Genomic DNA, 19,131 nt, shown 5'->3' on the forward strand with positions numbered 1-19,131 from the left:
ATAAATATTAGCCCAAGGCACTGGGGAGAGCTCCTCTGCTTTTCTTTGAAATGGTGCCATGAAATGTTTTACATCCACCTGAGAGGGCAGATAGGGACCTCAGTTTAATATCTCATTAGAAAATCAACACCTTCAACAGTGCAGCACTCCCTTAGTACTGGGAGTGCCAGCCTGGATTGTGTGCTCAAGTCTCTGGAGTATGAATTTTATCCACAATCTTTTGACTCAGAGGTGCGAATGCTACACACTGAGCCTCAGCTATTGATGAGGTACTGAAGGGTGGAGGGTACCTGTGAAAATGTATTCACACAGCACTTTGTGTCTTCAGAAGCAATGGGAAGAAAACTAGCTTAGACCCACTTGTGTATTTCTTAGACTCCCCTGATAGGGAGTGCTGCCATTTTGTGGGCAGCAGGAGTCCACAAACAGCAACAAGATGAATACTTAATCAGTTCCTCCTTGATTGAGGTAGTATGATGCCCGGGACACCTCTCTGTTCTTATTCAAATGATGTCCTGGGCTTTGAACAGCCTAACCACTAGGTGGAGTCTCAGTTTAATATTTCAGTGTAGAACCACATTACTGACAGTTCTGCACTCCCTCACCACTGTACCAACCAGTCGGCCGAGATTGCAGCAGTCGGGCCAGTGAACATGCAATTTGTACAAGGCGGGGGCGGTGGGGGAGGGGCAGGGTGGGCATGTGGTTGCTGGTGCCATGATGGGTACCTCTGTAATGCCCACCTGCCCCATGCACCTGCCCGACACCACCCCCCCCCCCCCAATCAGGGCTCAGCCAATGTCCTCTCGCCCTCAGTGTACAGGGTTGATCCAAAAATTTCTTTAGAAGATGAGCCAAGATTAGGGTTGCCAATCCTCCAGGATTACGCTGGAGTCTCCAGGAATTAAAGACACTGCGCCAGGACATACTGTGAGCAACATTCCACATTATCCAATCAGTGCTGCACCAATAGAAGTTGTTTGGACCCAACTATTCCAATGCTCTCCTGGCCAGACAACCACTCTCCACCCTCCATAAACTGGAGTTCATCCAAAATTTTGCTGCCCTTATCCTAATTTCCAATTCCAAGTTCTATTCACCCAACACCCTTGTGCTCACTAATTTACATTGGTTCCCAGTATCAAATTTAAAATTCTCATCATCATTGTGTTCAAGTCCCTCTCTTTCTATGTAACCTCCTCCAGCTCTACAACTCTCCAGGATTTTGCACTCCTCCAATTCTGTCTTTCGAGCATTTCCTGATTTTAATTGCCCTACCATTGACAACCTGCCTTCAGCTGTCTCGAGCTCTATCCCTTCTCCACAGAGGTCTCTGGACACCAAGCATGCATCAGGTTGTGAAGAAATGTAACTTGCCCTTTAATGCAAGTACAAATTGTCCATGTCATTCTGTACTCCTATCAACCAGCTGGGTCAAGATCATGAGACAGCTGTCCTTGCTGCAGTGATATCCAGCTGTATTATCTTGTTTACTCCCTAATATATTGGAACAGTTAATGTTATGACGGATCAGAAAAATACCTCCTCTAATTTCAGTAATGCATCGAGAAGCGATATCATTCAATCAGCTCCTCTCCTGATTGGAAAAGAGCTTACTCCAGGCTCATTGTGTTGGCTTGGTGACTGAATGTTTTTAATACAGAACTTGTTCTGAGGCCTCAGTTTATTTGATTCACAGTGCCGCTCATACTGTAGGTGCAAATTTTCCTCTTCACGTACCGATAAACCGGTCTCGTGCACATCCCCGATTTTCATCGCTCCACCATTGGCAGCCATGCCTTCAGCTGACGAGGCCCTAAGCTTTGGAATTCCCTCCCTAAACTTCTCAGCCTATTGATCTCTCTCTCCTCCTTTAAGTTGCTCCTTAAAACCTGACTCTTTGACCAAGTTTTTGGTCACCTATCCTAATAGCTCCTTATTGAAAATAAAATAAAACCAGAAAATGCTGGAAGTACTCAACAGATCAGGCAACATCTGCGGGGAGAGAAACAGAGTTAACATTTCAGGTTGATGCCTTTCATTGGAACATTCATTTGAAATGTTAGCTCTGTTTCTCTCTCCACAGATGCTGCCTGACCTGTTGAATGTTTCCAGCCCTTTCTATTTTTATATCAGATTTCCAGCACCTTCAATATTTTGCTTCTGCCCTAACATTTCCCAATGTGACTTGATGTTAAGTTTTGTTTGATAACACTCTAGTGAAGCAGCTTGGCTTGTTTTACTGCGTTAAAGGCACTTTATAAATGCAAGTTGTTGTTGCTGTCGTCTCTCGGATTGTTCTGGAATCTTCCGAAATTAAAGATTATTCTCCCGGATTGATCACAGGAATCATGGGACACTTTCATCTCCTCTTCCGCTCCGATCATATTAGTCCCAGGATGCAATGCCACCATGACGCATGCATGCTCCAGTAAAGTCATGCAATGGATTGAGTGGTTTCTGGCACACAGAGGATTCTGGGTATTGTAGCCGTCATTATTGACCTATCAGGTGACTGACTGTGGGAGTGTGCAGGGTTGGGGATTATTGGAAGCCTGAAATCATGTGATAATACTTCCTGGATTACTGTCCAACCAGTCTTGGCGACCCTCAGCTACAAGGCTGAGTTGAGGCAGATGGAATAGCAGGAGGTTTGTGTGAAGCATACACACCAGGACAGACTCGTTGGGCCAAATGGCTTGTTTTTGTTCCGTAGATTCTATGTAAATTCTAGGCAGTTTGGCTTCTCTGCTAGAGTGTCAGGCTGCTCCACCAGATGAGACATGTTCCAAGGAAGGCTGTCCCTCCTCTTTGGATGATCTAAGCTATAATTTAGGGACAACAACACAACAAAAAGTCTGATATTGCAACATAGGGATCCTGTTACTCAAGCTGATCCACGGGCCTGTAACAATCTGCCAAGTGCCTTATTTATTGGAGTTTTATATAAGAGCATGTAGCACAGGACCTATTATGTTCCTTGCTGCTATTTCCCAGCAGAGAGAACAATCTTACACAAGTGTGTTATACTAGTATCCTCCAGTGTAATTTCAGAGGTTGTGACAGCCTTTGGTTGGATTGCTATTCAATGGAGTAAGTGTATTGATTGATGGGTTCCAGACTGTTTCAGCTTGTTGTTATAATCATCATGGACAACACACCTACACGCAGTGAGAATCAGTCAATGACTTCAGTGACAAACCGACATCATGGCAACAATATTTTCTGTTATATTTATAGTAACAACATTTTAAACTACTTACCGAGTCAGACAGTATTTTAACTACAATGATGTAAGAACGTGGCAACTAACAACATAGTGAGATGATCTTGATGGACAGGACTGTAGCATTTATCAGAGGAACATTCAAGGAACATTCCCAGAGACTGTGCAACTTTAGAAAAGCCTAAGTAATTTTTAGTAAAGCCGGAAAGCTTTAATTTGAAATATTTCTCAATGTTGTTTAGCTTTGGGTGTTTTCAGAATAGCTATCTATTTTAAACACAACTGCAGAAATTATTATCCCTAAATCTATAACATTGAATATTATAAACTGAACTAAACAAAATCCAAGGTTAGGTGTGACGGTAGAATTGTTTGTTCAACTCTGTGACCCAGGATCAAATCTAGGTTGGTAGGATGGTTCCTATGGAGCTTCCTCCATCTGTGGACTGTAAGAGGCTGGTACAGAGTCATGGAGAGATACAGCACTGAAACAGGCCCTTCTGCCCACCAAGTCTGTGCCAACCATCAACCACCCATTTATACTAATCCTACATTAATCCCATATTCTCTACTACATCCCCACCTTCCCTTAATTCTCCTACCACCTACCTACAACTAGGAGCAATCAACCTGCAAGTCTTGGGCTGTGGGAGGAAACCGGAGCACCCAACAGAAACCCACACAGTCACAGGGAACACTTGCAAACTCCACACAAGCAGTACCCAGAACCGAACCCGGTCACTGGAACTGTGAGGCTGCGGTGCTAACCACTGCGCCACTGTGCCACCCCACAAAAAGACTCTGCGGCAGTAACAACCCAGTTCCTAGTGTGCACATGCTCCAAGCAGAAAATCACCTCACAATTTGCCATTTATTGCCCATTCCTACTTGCCCTTGAGAGGGTGATGGTGAGCCGCCTTCTTGAACTGCTGCAGTCCATGTTCTCCCATAGTGCTGTTAGGTATGGAGTTCCAAGATTTTGACCCAGTGACAATGAAGGAATGGCTGATATATGTCCAAGTCAAAATGGTATGTGACTTGGAGGGGAACTTGGTGGTGATGGTCTTCCCATGCATTTGCTGCCCTTGTCTTTCTAAGTAGTGGAGATGACAAGTTTGGAATAGGTATAAAGATAACCGATGTGCAAAATGAAGATTGTGCACAAAGGAGTGCTCTTCTGAGGTGGAAGCTAAGGCACATTGTTTGGCAGAGTAGGGGGAATCCTTCGCTGGATTGATCCTGTGCTATACCTGACCAGATAGTATTTGATATTAAAAGAGGATATGCTCAATATACAAACAAACAAACACCCAAAAAGTCACCAATCTGCATCTACTTCAACTCAAAGCCCTGACTGCCCGATGCTCATCCCTTTGACTTTCCAAGATCTCCTTAATCCTAAACTATCCTTGGTCCTGAAGGCAATTGAGTGTTCTACTCCCAGGTCTCAGCAATGCCACTCTGAAGCTAATCCCTTGGAAGTACATGAGTGAAGTTCCCATTTGCTATCCTCTTTCTTTTGGGAAGCAGGTGACTCAGCTGAGATGTGGTAGACTGTGGTGGCCTCAAACCTATGTGTTACCGTGCTAACACCTTGTGGCACATACAGTGTCTGTATCACAGTACATTAATATGACTGTTATTCTGTATTGCTGTTAAATAAGTGTGCATTCCTTAATGGCATCAAATTATGACCTTTGTTTTGATGATGAACATCCCAAATATTGGGATTTTGGGATCTTGAAAAGCTGAAGGTTGAGTAAATCCTGAACATCATTCCAAGCTGCCATTGAACTATCAAGAAGATGGAGATGTCACTTGGACATCAGGAGCTGCCTGATTTGTACCCACATATTCCTGGGAATGTGGAGCAGAGGGCCAACCAATTTTCTTAGGGTCATTTTGTCGCTTATTTGGAAAGGGAGCTAAACTTGCAATTCACTGCAAACCTATTCCCAATTCTACAGGGGTGTAACAGAACATCACTGCAATCTAACTCCTAATTCACTACAATCTAACTCCCAGCCCTATGGTCACTCTGATACTAAAGTAGTTTTCTATGAATCCTCATTTAGGGTAGAACCCAATGAAGTATGACAGCTGGGGGATAGACCAGGATTCTTCCTATCACCTCCAGATAGGCCTCTAAATCGAAGGGCTAATAGGTAGGGTGGTCCTGGCTGGTCAAGGAGGAGCAAGCTTATCAGACCCCGGAGAAGCTGGACAGTGTTAGCCAAATAAAAGTCAGCAGTCTCCCTGCAGAGACATGGGAGACTCATAAACCTTGGTTTGCCAGCCTGTGCTCTCTTGACTTAAGAAAGTTTTTACATGAAATTACATTGTATTTACAGCACAGACACAGGCCATTCACCAAACTGGTCTATGCCGGTGTTTATACTCCACACGAGTCTCCTCTCACCTCTCTTCATCTCACTCTTTCAGCATAGCCTTCAATTACTTTCTTCCTCATGTTTATCTCGCTTCCTCTTGAATGCATCTATGCTATTCACCTCAACTACTCCTTGTGATAGCGAGTTCCGCATTCTCACCACTGTCTGGTAAAGAAGTTTCTCCTGAATTTCCTATTGGATTCATTAGTGACTTTCATCATTATCGTCTTTAGTTTTGGACTCCCCACAAGCAGATACATCTTCTCTACATCTACCCTATCAAACCCTTTCACAATCTTAAAGACCTTGTCAGGCCATCCCTCAGTCTTCCCTCAGAAACTCTATACCTGTCTTCATAGTTTGGCCGGGGGATCGTTAAATACACTGATGGATTTCCATGTGGATCTGACACCCAGCTCCCAGTAAAATTCCCAAATCTTGCTTTAAATTTTCATGTGGAACAATTTGTTTTTCCCTACACTTTTCCCTTTAGGTGCGGTGTGTCACATTGTACTCAATGCCCTTTCCAGATAGAGGGCCTTTGTTGAGGTAAACTTTTGATTCAGGATTTTTAAGTTGTATTGCCAGGATCTGCTGAACCCACTCTGAAAAGGGCATTGGAAATAACAAAATAATTGGCTGGAGTTTCTGACTGATCTGATTTTTCAAAACGCTTCTGTGCGTTTCAACACCATCCCTTTAAAGTGAAGCAACCCCGTCTCCTAGTGACTGACTAGCACCAGACAGGGATAGGTGGATGATACTTCAATTTACCTCAATGGCTCATTTACCACACACGAACCCTCCATGTCACATATTCTTGGTAATTCATGCTCCAGCATTGTAACCCATTTATAACAGCCACACTTCAATCTATGAAATTCTGGCCCTTATGGCAAGGCCATGTTTATTGCCCATGCATAGTTGTCCTCAGAAAGTGGCTGAACTGTAAATGTAGTGGAGAATGAAGGATTTTGGACTTTTCAATACTAGTTTTACAGGTTAATTACCTGGTAAAGCAACTGCGTTTGGTTAAAAGTATTAATTCAACAAAGGAACTGTTAAACTGACAGTTCAATGGCATGCTGGGAAGGTTGACCACACTCTCAGTCTTATTCAGCTGACTGTCTAGCAATTTCTAGCACTTGTCTTTACAGCTAAGACTCTTGTTAGACCACTTCAAAAGGCATTAAGTCAACCCATATAATGAGGGGGGAAGGAGCGACATAATCACTTTTTCTGAGAAATTAGGGTTTGAACACTTGGCCTCTGAATTGCTAATCCTGTATCACAACCACACCCATTTATAAAGTGTCTCGTTTTTGCTTTCATGAAACTCACAGAGTAAAAAAATATAATAAGAGATTGGCATAAGAAAGTAATGGAAAGTAGAGGCAGTTCAGGATGGACGAATGAATAATCGTGATTCAAACTCTTGCAAAGCATGTCTGAAGTGGCCAGGAGCAGGTGTCTGATATATCAGACTGTATATGGGATAACTTTTTTTTGGCATAAATGAAGTTTCAGGTTATGTCACATGCATTGAATGATGACACACACCTGAATGGACTTACCTTACCCATTTCCTAACCACAGAGAAGAAAGACAGAATTGTATTTGATGACACCTTATCACAACTCTCAGAAACATGCCAAATTTCATCAAAGAAAATAAATTGTTATGCAGGCAAACCCTACCTCCAATTTGTGTACAGCATGATCCCACGAACAGCAGTAAGGTGAATGACCTGTTTGCCTGTTTCAGCCAGTGCTTGCGGGAGGAATGTGGCTAAGACACGAGGAGAACTCCTTATTATCCTTCTGACAGTGTCGTGGAATCTTCAACACCTACATAAACCATCTGGGCAGGTAGACTGGGCCTTCCTTTAATATCTCATGAGAAGAAAGGCATCTCTAAAAATGTAACTGGTCCTACCAATTGAGGAAAGCTGATACAGTATTTATTGGGGTGGTGTGATCCAGATATATAAAAGATAGTATCTATCTAGTGCCACAGAAGTTAGGAAGTTATCCTTTCACTTGCGAAGAGAGGGGGATCGTCATACAGGTTTCCAATCACCCATCTTGGCATCTTATTGACTCCATATTGGTGTTAACCATGGCTCAGTGGTAGCACTCAAGCCTCTGAGTCAGAAGATGTTCCTCCCCAGAGCCAAAATCTAGGCTGCCACTCCCAGTCCAGCGCTGAGGGAGTGCTGCACAGTTGGAGTTGCAGTCTTTTGGATGAGAGGTTAAGTTGAGGCCCTATCTGTCTATTCGAGTGGGTGTAAAAGATCTCGTGGCACAATTTCGAAGAAGAGCAGGGTAGTTCTCCCTGGTGTCCCCTATTGCCAATATTTAACCCTCTACCAACATCACTAAAAACAAATGATTTGGTCAGTTATCACATTTTGTTTTCTGTGGGACCTTGCTATATGCAATTTGGCATTTCTTACATAACAACAGTGACTACACTTCAAAAGTACTTCATTGGCTGTGAAGTGTCTTGGGACATCCTTAAGTTGTGACAGGTGCTACATAAATGTAATTTCACAGGCACCAATCAGACAAAAGACAGAAGACTTGTCTGAGCAAAGAATAATTGAGCCAGTAAGAGTCATCGGAGAAGGTTTAATTGACCAGAAGTTTACTACAGTGCCTTATACACAACAACCTTCTTCAATCATCCCCAATACCATTGCCAAATGAAACATCATCTCTACTGGGCTCAGCCACGCATCAAGGACTATGCATGCCACATCAGGAATCCCTTGCAACCTTTATTTGCCTCATGCCAAAAAATATCAGTTTCAATCAACTTGACTTTAACAACCATTGTAGTGTGTGGTGCAGCTGTGTTTAGTGTCTTATGTCCCTGTGCTTTGCTTCGATGAAATTCTGAAGCATGTGCCTTACACATTATACATACATAAATAGATATATTGACATACGTATGTACAGTTACACTTATATACATGAATATATGAATACATATGTATTCTGATGTGTAATTTTATCCATGCATAGATATGAATATACACACAAATATGCACCTACATATCAATTATTTATAAGGAAAACTGAGATGGGTGTGAGCTACCTTTAAGATGTGGGCTACCTTTAAGATGTGGGCTATGAGGTGTAATGTGGAGGATGCAGTCACACTCCTGATAAACCACATTAGCTGTTGCTAATGTGTCACGTCGCAATAAGTCAGTTTCTTTGCTATCCTCTCAATATAACACTAGGAAGGCAGATATGAGGGGAATGTCACCTTTTATCAATGTTTCCAGGAAGCAGCATCCTCCAGTTGATGTGTTTTAGTGGACAAGATAGAAATTCATACAGCTGTTCCTTGAAGACAAAAGATTGATGCAGCACAGGTATAACATAGAAAACAAACATAAACAGCGTGGGTGGAATTTAATTTCCCCCTTGGGAGTGGGCTGGTAGGCAGGGGTTGTGGGCTGTAGAATCGGGAGGGAAGGCGGGCGGGGGGGGTGCGGAGTGCCTGTTGCCTTCCCGGCTCCTCCCCAATTAAGTTAGGGGTGGGGTTGGTTGAGGACAACCTTCCTGCCTGGAGGCCAATTGAGGCCCTGTGGCCAATTAATGGCCACTTAAGGGCCTCATCCCGCAGCCACTGGCATTTGACCAGCAGTGGTGGAGCCCTCTGCCATGTGGGGAGGCCACTCAGTAAAACCAGGTGTCCACCCTGCGGGCAGGTGGGAGGGTTGCTGTGCTCCTTGGGCAATCTGTGGTCCACAAAGGGCCACCACCACTGAAAGAGCCCACCTTGTCCTCCACAACAACCCACTTGCGGGGTGGTGCTGCAGGGACTGAAGTGCTGCTGGCCCTCTGATTGGCTGGCAGCTCTTGGAAGCGGGCTCTTCGCCTTTAAAAGCAAGGGAACCCCGATGTCAGGCAGTTAACTGCCTAATTGACATTTAATCCCGTCAGGGCTTCTGAAAATGGTCATGGCGGGGTTGCCACTGACTTTCTGGTAGGTGGGCGGGGCCACTGCCACGGCCATTAAATTCAGTCCACTGCATGCAGCGTGAAAGATAAGGTTGGTGAGCTGCAGGCACAAATTGCCCCATGAGTTATGATGTAGTGGCAATAACATAGAGACCTAGAGACAGAGTAAAACACCCTCTACACTATCCCATCAAACACTCTCAGGACAGATACAGCACAGGTTAGTTACAGAGTAAAGCTCACTCTATACTGTCTCATTCCAGATAAGATACAGCATGGGTTAGATGCACAGTAAAGCTCCCAATACATATAGAACTCATGTTAAATGCAGTGTAGAGCTCCCTATAGGCTGCCCTAACATTTTGCCTCCGGTTCAACCTCAGTGAGGTTACCTCATTCCTAATATGACATTTTCAGCGCCCACATCAGCAAATGTTGTGGCTTTTCTCAATTTAGTTCATGGATGCATCATTCTCTGCTGTGAACTGTATAGTTATTAACGAGATTGAGACTGTCTGATTTTCTTTCACTGAGGATCACTCTAATCAGAAAAGGAAAGAGACTTTTCTCCTCTGCATTCAAAAATGATGGCGCTAAAGAGAAAAAAATAACTTGCATGTAGACAATGCCTTTCGGAGCTTGGGACATCCCAAAGCTCTTGACAGTCAATGAACTAGTTTTGATATGTAACCACTGTTGTAATGCAGAAATGTGGCAGCCAATTTGTGCACAATGAGCGCTCACAAACAACAATGTGATAATAACCTGTTTCAGTGATGTTGATTGAGGAAGAAATATTGGCCGGAATACCTGGGAGAGCTCCCATGCTCTTCTTTGAAATAGTGCCATGGGATCTTTTGCATCCGCTTGAGAATTCAGACGGTGCCTCCAACAGTGCAGCACTCCCTCAGTGTTGCACTGGAGTGTCAGTCTGTATTATGTGGTCAACTCTTTACAATTAGGACTGATTCAGCCTTCCAGCTGTTTGTAACACTGAGCACAGCCAAGGTAATCTATTGGAAAGGGAATCCTGGAATTTGGCTGCAGCACTATCTGGCAATGCTTGGTTCTACAGATGGTGCCAGAGCTGATTCTGCTTCACACAGAAAACACACAGGAACATAGGAGCAGGAGTAGGCCATTCAGCCCATCGAGCCTGCCCCGCCATTCAGTATGATCATGGCTGATCATCCACTTCAATGCCTTTTTCCCACACTATCCTCGTATCCCCTTATGTCATTTGTATTTAGAAATCCGTCAATCTCTGCTTTAAACATACTCAATGACTGAGCTTCCACAGCCCTCTGGGGTCGAGAATTCCAAAGGTTCACAACCCTCTGAGTAAAGGAATTTCTCCTCATCTCTGTCCTAAGTGGCTTCTCCCTTATTTTGAAATTGTGTCCCCTGGTTCGAGACTCCCCTACCAGGGGAAACATCTTAGCTGCATCTACCCTGTCTATCCCTTTAAGTCTATTGTAGGTTTCAATGAGATCACCTCTCATTCTTCGAAACTCGAGGGAATACAGACCCAGTTTCCCTAATCTCTCTTCATAGGACAGTCCCGCCATCCTGGAAACAAGTCTGGTGAACCTTTGTTGCATTCCCTCTATGGCAATAATATCCTTCCTAAGGTAAGGGGACCAAAATTGCACACAGTACTCCAACCAAGATTTTATACAATTGAAGCAAGACTTCACTACTCCTGTACTCAAGTCTTCTTGCGATAAAGGCTAACATACCATTAGCCTTCCTAATTGCTTGCTGCACCTGCATGTTAGCTTTCAGTGACTTATTGACAAGGACACCCAGGTCCCTTTGTACATCTACACTTTCTAATCTCTTACCATTTAAGAAATACTCTGTACATTTGTTCCTCGTAGGTACCAACGATATAGGTAGAACGAGGTTAGAGGTTCTGCTGAGGGAATATGAACAGCTAGAGGCTAAATTAAAAAGCAGAACCAAAAAGGTAATAATCTCCGGATTACTACCTGAGCCACGAGCAAATTGGCAAAGAGTCAATAAGATTAAAGAGGTAAATGCGTGGCTCAAAGATTGGTGTGGGAGAAATGGGTTCGAATTCATGGGACATTGGCACCAGTACTGGGGAAGGAGGGAGCTGTTCCAATGGGATGGGCTCCACCTGAATCATGCTGGGACCAGAGTCCTGGCGAATCGCATAACTAGGGCTGTCGATAGGGCTTTAAACTAAATAGTGGGGGGGAGGGTTCAGTTGCATGGAAAAACAGGAAGTTAAAGGAGAAGTAGGAGTGCAGGTAGTGGTGAGGCTGATTGTTACCAAACTGCAAGAAGTGTACTGGTTAAACCAGAAGAGGGAAATAATAAACAGGCAAATAAAGCATCAGTGCTGAGGGACAGGTTAGGGAGTATCGCCCAAATAAGAGTTCTATATACAAATGCATGGAGTGTAAAGAATAAACTAGATGAGCTGCAGGCACAAATTCAAATGGAAGATTATGATGTGGTGGCCATTGCGAAGATGTGGCTGCAAGATGGTCGGGACTGGGAACTAAATATACCTGGTTATAAAGTTTACAGGAGGGACAGGGAAAATGACAGAGGGGGTGGAGTAGCCTTACTGATTAGAAATAATATCACCTCATTGATGAGGGAGGATATAATGAGGGGAAAGCATCCAGTGGAGACCTTATGGGTGGAATTGAGGAACAGAAAAGGATCTAAAACTGTAATGGGTGCTGTGTATAGACCCCCTGGTAGCAGTTCTGAGGTGTTAGATTGTATAAATGCACAAATTAGGCAAGTGTGTAACAAAGGCAGAGTAGTATTAATGAGGGATTTTAACTTACTCATAGATTGGGAGAGGCAGACTAGCACCTGTCAGAAAGGTAGTGAATTTTTGGAATGTGTCCGGGATAGTTTCCTACAGCAATATGTCCTAGATGTAACAAGGGGACAGGCAATATTAGATTTAGTTATGAGTATTGAGCCAAATTTAATTAGTAGCCTAACTGTGCGTGAACATTTATCAAATAGTGATCACAACATGATCGAATTCAAGGTAGCGTTTGAAAGTGAAAAACACGAATCAGCTACTAGAATTTTAGACTTGGGTAAGGCTGACATTACCGGGATGAGACAGAGACTGTCCACAGTAAACTGGGTAGATCTGTTAATGGGTCAAACGACTGAAGAACAGTGGAGAATATTTAAAGAAACATTTAACAAAATACAGAGCGAGTATATACCCCTGAGAGGAAAAAGCTCCACTTCACAGAAAAAACAACCATGGACAACTAAAGAGATTAGGAATAGCAGAAAACAAAAAGAAAGGGCTTACAAAAATGCATAACGCAGCACAGATAAGGCCGAATAGGATCGATACAAAGACAGCAAAGTGTCACAAAGCAGCTTATAAGAGCTACTAAAAGAGATTATAAAAGGAAACTTGCAAGGGACATCAAAATCAATAAGAAGAAATTTTATAGTTACATAAAGGGAAAGCAGGTGGACAAGAGCAATGTAGGCCCACTAAAAGCTGAAACTGGAGATATTGTCATTGATAATGGGAAAATGGCAGACATGTTGAATAATTACTTTGCCTCAGTATTTACAGTTGAAAAGGAGGATAACTTGCCGGAAGTCCCGAAAAAATTAATAGCCGATAGGGGACAGGGACTGAATACAATTAATGTAAGTAAAACATCAGTAACAAGGAAATTAATGCAGCTAAAGAGTGAGAAATCCCCAGGATCTGACGGTTTCCATCTGAGGGTGTTAAAGGAAGTAGGGGAGCACATTGTAGATGCCCTAACTATGGTCTTTCAGAGTTCCCTAGATTCAGGAGTGATCCCTCTGGATTGGAAAGTTGCACATGTCACTCCACTTTTTAAGAAGTGTGAAAGGGGGAACCAAGGAAATTACAGACCAATTAGCCTGACATCTGTGGTGGACAAGTTGCTGAAGTCTATAATCAAGAATAGGGTGACTGAACACCTAGAAAAATTTCAGTTAATCAGTGACAGCCAGCATGGATTCATGACGGGAAGGTCATGCCTGACAAATCTCATTGAATTTTTTGAAGAGGTGACTAAGGTAGTGGACAGGGGAGTGTCCATGGATGTTATTTATATGGACTTCCAGAAGGTATTTGATAAAGTCTCACATAAGAGACTGTTAACTGAGGTAGAAGCCCATGGAGTTGAGGGCAAATTATTGACATGGTTAGGAAGTTGGTTGAGTTGTAGGTGACAGAGAGTGGGGATAATGGGTAAGTACTCCGATTGGCAGGAAGTGACTAGTGGTGTCCCGCAGGGATCTGTGTTGGGGCCTCAATTATTCACATTATTCATTAACGACTTGGATGATGGCATAGTAAGTCATATATCCAAATTTTCTGATGATACAAAGTTAGGCGGCCTTGCAGACAGTCTGGATGATAGCATAAAATTGCAAAGAGATATTGACAGACTAGGTGAGTGGGCAAAACTGTGGCAGATGGATTTCAATGCAGGCAAGTGCGAGATTATCCATTTTGGACCAAAAAAGGATAGAGCAGGGTACTTTCTAAATGGGAAGAGGTTAAGTACAGTGGATGTCCAAAGAGACTTGGGGGTTTAGGTGCATAGATCTTTAAGATGCCACGAGCAAGTGCAGAAAATAATCAAAAAGGCTAATGGAATGCTAGCCTTTATATCTAGAGGATTGGTGTATAAAGACACAGAGGTTATGCTGCAGCTGTACAAAACCCTGGTTAGACACCACTTGGAGTACTGTGAGCAGGTCTGGGCACCACACCTTAGGAAGGATATATTGGCCTTGGAGGGAGTGCAACGTAGGTTTACAAGAATGATACCTGGACTACAGGGGTTAAGTTATGAGGAGAGATTACACAAATTAGGCCTGTTTGTGCTAGAATTTAGAAGGTTAAGGGGTGATCTGATTGAAGTCTTCAAGATATTAACAGGAAAAGACAGGCTAGGTAAAGATAAACTATTTCCACTGGTTGGAGATTCTAAAACAAGGGGGCATAGTCTAAAAATTAGGACCAGACCGTTCAGGAGAGATGTTAGGAAGCACTTCTTCATGCAAAGGGTGGTAGAGGTTTGGAACTGTCTCCCACAAACAGCAGTTGAAGCTAAAACAGTTGTTAATTTTAAATCTGAGATAGATAGATTTTTGTTAAGCAAAGATATTAAGGGATATGGGCCAAAGGCAGGTATATGGAGTTAGGCCACGGATCAGCCATGATCTCATTGAATGGCAGGACAGGCTCGAGGGGCTGAATGGCCTACTCCTGTTCCTATCTTCCTATGTTCCTACCAAAGGGGATAACCTCACATTTTTCCACATTATATGCATTGAGTGCTGCTGGAGGGCAGAGAGTATTAAGAAGAGAGTTTGGTAATTGAAGGATTTTGGTAAGGAGGGTAACTATAAATTAAAAAGAAAATAAATTTGAGTGCACAGATTGTAAAGTGAGAGTTTGGTGCGTGAGGGAGAGGCTTTTTAATCACAACTCCTGCTAATCCATGTCTCCCTCAGGACACTGAAATTAAAAATTGCTAGTTGGTAAATGCAGGGTTCAACTGGTGTTGACTAACCTTACAGTGAAACCTGACACCAAAAACATCCCTTCACTCCAAACTCTCTGGGCATGTCTGCACAGACTCCTGGAAGCCGAGGGGTCAATACTTTCTTAGCTTCAAGGAATCAAGTGTTAGCACCGGATTTATGCAACATTTTTCTGTCAATAACTTGTCAATTGTGAATAACACCACTTATATTTTTCTTTAAAACCAACTTGCCGTTGGCTTATTAACTCATCATGCCGCAGATAATTTCTGTCACTATACATTTAGAATAGTCTACTCTGTCTTTCTGTTTCAAATCCACATACAAATTCAGACCACACACTAATTGTGCCTGGACAGGCAGGTGACTTGCCAACATAGCAACAGATGGACCTGCTACCCTGAGCACTCCCAGGGCAGGTACAGCATGGGTTAGATGCACTCCAGGCCGAGCTGACCCCTCACTTGGCCGGAACTGCTCATCGACCCAGGCCTTGAAACCCTCCTCGGGAGCCGGTCCTGCGCAACCCGAGCTGCCTCTCAGAAATGTCCTCCGTGCCGTTCCAAACGGGCTGCTCCCGCACACTCTCCATTTCCTCGCCCTCCTCAGCCGGCCGGACACGTCATGACGGTCCGTGTTGCCATCTGGCGGCTAGGGGAAACCCCAGTGGAGGTCTCTCTACGCGGGAGTGCTCCCCCTCTACTTCGGGGACCTGGGGTGGAGGGTGCTGCACAGGGCAGTCCCAAGCAACAGACTTTTAAGCAGGCTCATGGACTCCCAGGCTGCCTGTAATTTCTGCGGCCTGGACGAGTCCGTGTTCCACGTATATATGGAGTGTGTGAGGTTGCAGCCCCTGTTTGAGTATTTAAAGGGGCTGTTCCTCAAGTTTTGTCTGCACTTCAGCCCCACGCTCCTGATCTTTGGGCACCTAGTGCGGAGCCGCGTGGACCGGGAGGAGGATCTCTTCGTCAGTCTGCTCCTGGACCTGGCCAAGGTGGCAGTTCACAGGTCCAGGCTGTGGGCCATCTGGGGGTCCATCCGTCCTGTTTGCCTGCCCCTCTTCCGTGGATATGTTCGTGCCCGGGTGTCCCTGAAGAAGGAGCATGCGGTGTCCACCAGTATGCTTGAGGCCTTCCACGACCAGTGGGCACCGCAGGGACTGGAGTGCATCATTGACGCCAGAATGGCATTTTAATTTGAGTTTTGTTTTATTTATTCAATTTTAGTAAAGTTATTTTTTAAAATGTATACAAGGGAGGCCTGAGGAATAAAGGCTCCCTGACATAAAATACACAAAGGGGGCCTGGGGTATAAAGGCCACCTTATATAAAGAAAAGGGTAGGAAAAAAAAAGAAGAGAAATAAAAATGGGGTTAGATACAGAGTAAAGCTCCATCTACACTGTCCCCAAAAGGAAAAAAAATAGAAAAATAAAAAGAAAATAACGGGTTAGATGTAGAGTAGAGCTCCCTTTATAATATCAGAGCAGATACAGTCTGGGTTTGAAATGAAGTAAGATTCTTTCACTGTATCCCTTCACCTCAGTATTGCAGATATATCAGCAGCCTGAACGCTTCTCTCTTAATCTCCTTCCTTAAATCTCTCCGCCTTCTGCATGTCTCTTTCCCTTTAAAAACTCCCTCATACCCCAATATTTTTGGCCAGGTGGTTGGTCATCCCTTTGCTCCCACTCCCTTCTCAGCTCTAGTTTCCCTCACTAACCTCTATTTGTGAGAAGACTTGGGACATTTTTTCACATTGAAGGCATTATAAAAATGCAAGCCGCTGTGATTGACTTTATTCAGACTTCAGAAATGCACCCCTATGTGACATTTCTCACTCCAACCCGCACAGTCTCTGAATGTTACTGCCAGTTTGTTGACATGGCTTTGGGGACACAGGCAGTGGGCATGGGGAGGATGGAATGCTGGGAGATCCCTCTCAGGTCTGACTTCAAATGGAATCTCGCCAAAAGCCAAATTCCACTGTGTTTCTCTGACTTCTTTTCAAGCACATGTATCTTGTTGTATCTTGTCAGTTATCACTTGGCATTTATTGTTCCAATTGTCACTTCACTGCAGAAATAGTTATTCATGAAGTATTTTTGGAATATGTCAAGTTAACAGTTTCCACGTGCTTTGGCAGTTGACCTCCCATCAATCTAATTCATTGCCTGCTAGTATCCCACTGATATTCAACTGAAACAAAACAAGCCTTATTTCTGCCACCTAGAAATCCTGGTGAAGGGCAAAGGTCATTTGGTCAGAGACTGCTGAAGTTACTAGGGGTAGAAGAGAAAATGAGATGACATCGAGGTTTGTTTTAATAGTGCTGACTGTAGGAGGACTGAAGGAGGTGATGAGTTCAACAGGATTGAGGTCCTGTCATAGAATGGGTTAGAGTTTCGATGCAGGGAGTAGACAAGAGCATAAGACTGAGTATTTGAAAGTTGAGAAGCAAAGGAGAGATTGGAAGATCAGTGACCACCATAGTGTCTCGAGACAAGAAAAGGAAATATGTGTGATGTCTGCAATTATTTACTGTATGCATCACTAACTAAAGATTGCAATCTGTAGAGTATGAGAAATTAGAGCAGGTCAAGGTATGGAGAACCTGTAGTATGAGAGCGTGAAATCTGCTTTGGTATTGGAGGAACTTGTTCTTAAGCATTTACAAGCTAACACAATGAGGACAGGCCATTTAGTCATTCAGAGACTACGTAGGGCTGTTGTATCATGAATTCTACCTGCTGTTTGTGCCAGGGGAAGTACTGCCGATTCCTCCCCAAATACAACTCCAGGATCTTACAGCCTAAATGATTCAACCATCAGTAAACTCCTTTCCACCCATCAGGTTGACAAGATTCCATTAGCAGAGACCATTGTGATCCATGAGGTATTTCATCATCGCTGCCCAAGCTCCTTTACCACCAGACCTAGTGTTTGAAGCCTGGACATTGAAACTACTTAACAAACATCGAGCAAAAAAAGGATAGATAGGGGTCAGATGGGGCCTCGGTTCATCATCTCATTCAAAAGTCGGCCTCTCAGACAGTGCAGCTCTCCACCTGTAGTGTATCAGAATTCCAACCTGGATTTTGTGCACAAGACGTGGGACTGGAACCCACAACCTTCGACTTCAGAGGTGAAAGTGCTATACTCCTTGCCAAGTTTACACTCAGTCATAGAAAAACTATATATATAATATATAAAAACAGATTTATATCATATATATTTTATAATACATAGACACATGAGGCAGCCATTCCACACCACCAATATCTACAAACCTTGTACTACCACTTCATCCCAAGAACAGCAGCAATGCAGGATTGCATGAGTGCTGCATTGGAGGGCCAGCCCAGACTGTGTTCTCAAGTGGAGCCTGAGAATGTGGCCTCTTGATTCAGAAGCCAGAGTGTAACCAATTGAGCCAAGCTGACATCTAAATAGAGTCATATCCTTTACAAGGTGAGGCTGATTTAGTCATGGTTTTAATGGTTGATTGAATGTAGTAATACTTAATTTCAGGGATTGGGCCCTTAAAGGTCAAATTGTTTCCCCTGAGGTGTTTTAAAAGAGAACATTTCTGAAATGCCCCAGGTCATGCTCATGTGATCAGACAAAAAAACAAAGGGAAAGTGAAAACACACAATGCTGGAAATATTCAGCAGATCAGTCAGTGCCTGAAAGGGAAACGGCAGGTTAGAGTCACTTTGCTACTCAACTATTCCGATAGCCTCCTGGCCAGCCTCCCATCTTCCACCCACCAGTGACTTGAGCTCATCCAAAATCAGTTGCCTGTATCCTAATTCCCACCAATTCACACCTGTACCCACAGGCCTACATTGGCACCTGGTGTGGCATTGTCTCCATTTTAAAATTCTCATCTTTGTTTTCAAAGCCCTCCGTGGCCTCGCCCCCAACCACCACCCCCAGGACCCCATTTCTCCTCCAGCCCTACAATCCTTCGAGATCTCTCTGTTCCTC

Source organism: Heterodontus francisci, chromosome 31, assembly GCF_036365525.1.
Source record: "Heterodontus francisci isolate sHetFra1 chromosome 31, sHetFra1.hap1, whole genome shotgun sequence".
NCBI classification, from domain to species: Eukaryota; Metazoa; Chordata; class Chondrichthyes; order Heterodontiformes; family Heterodontidae; genus Heterodontus; species Heterodontus francisci.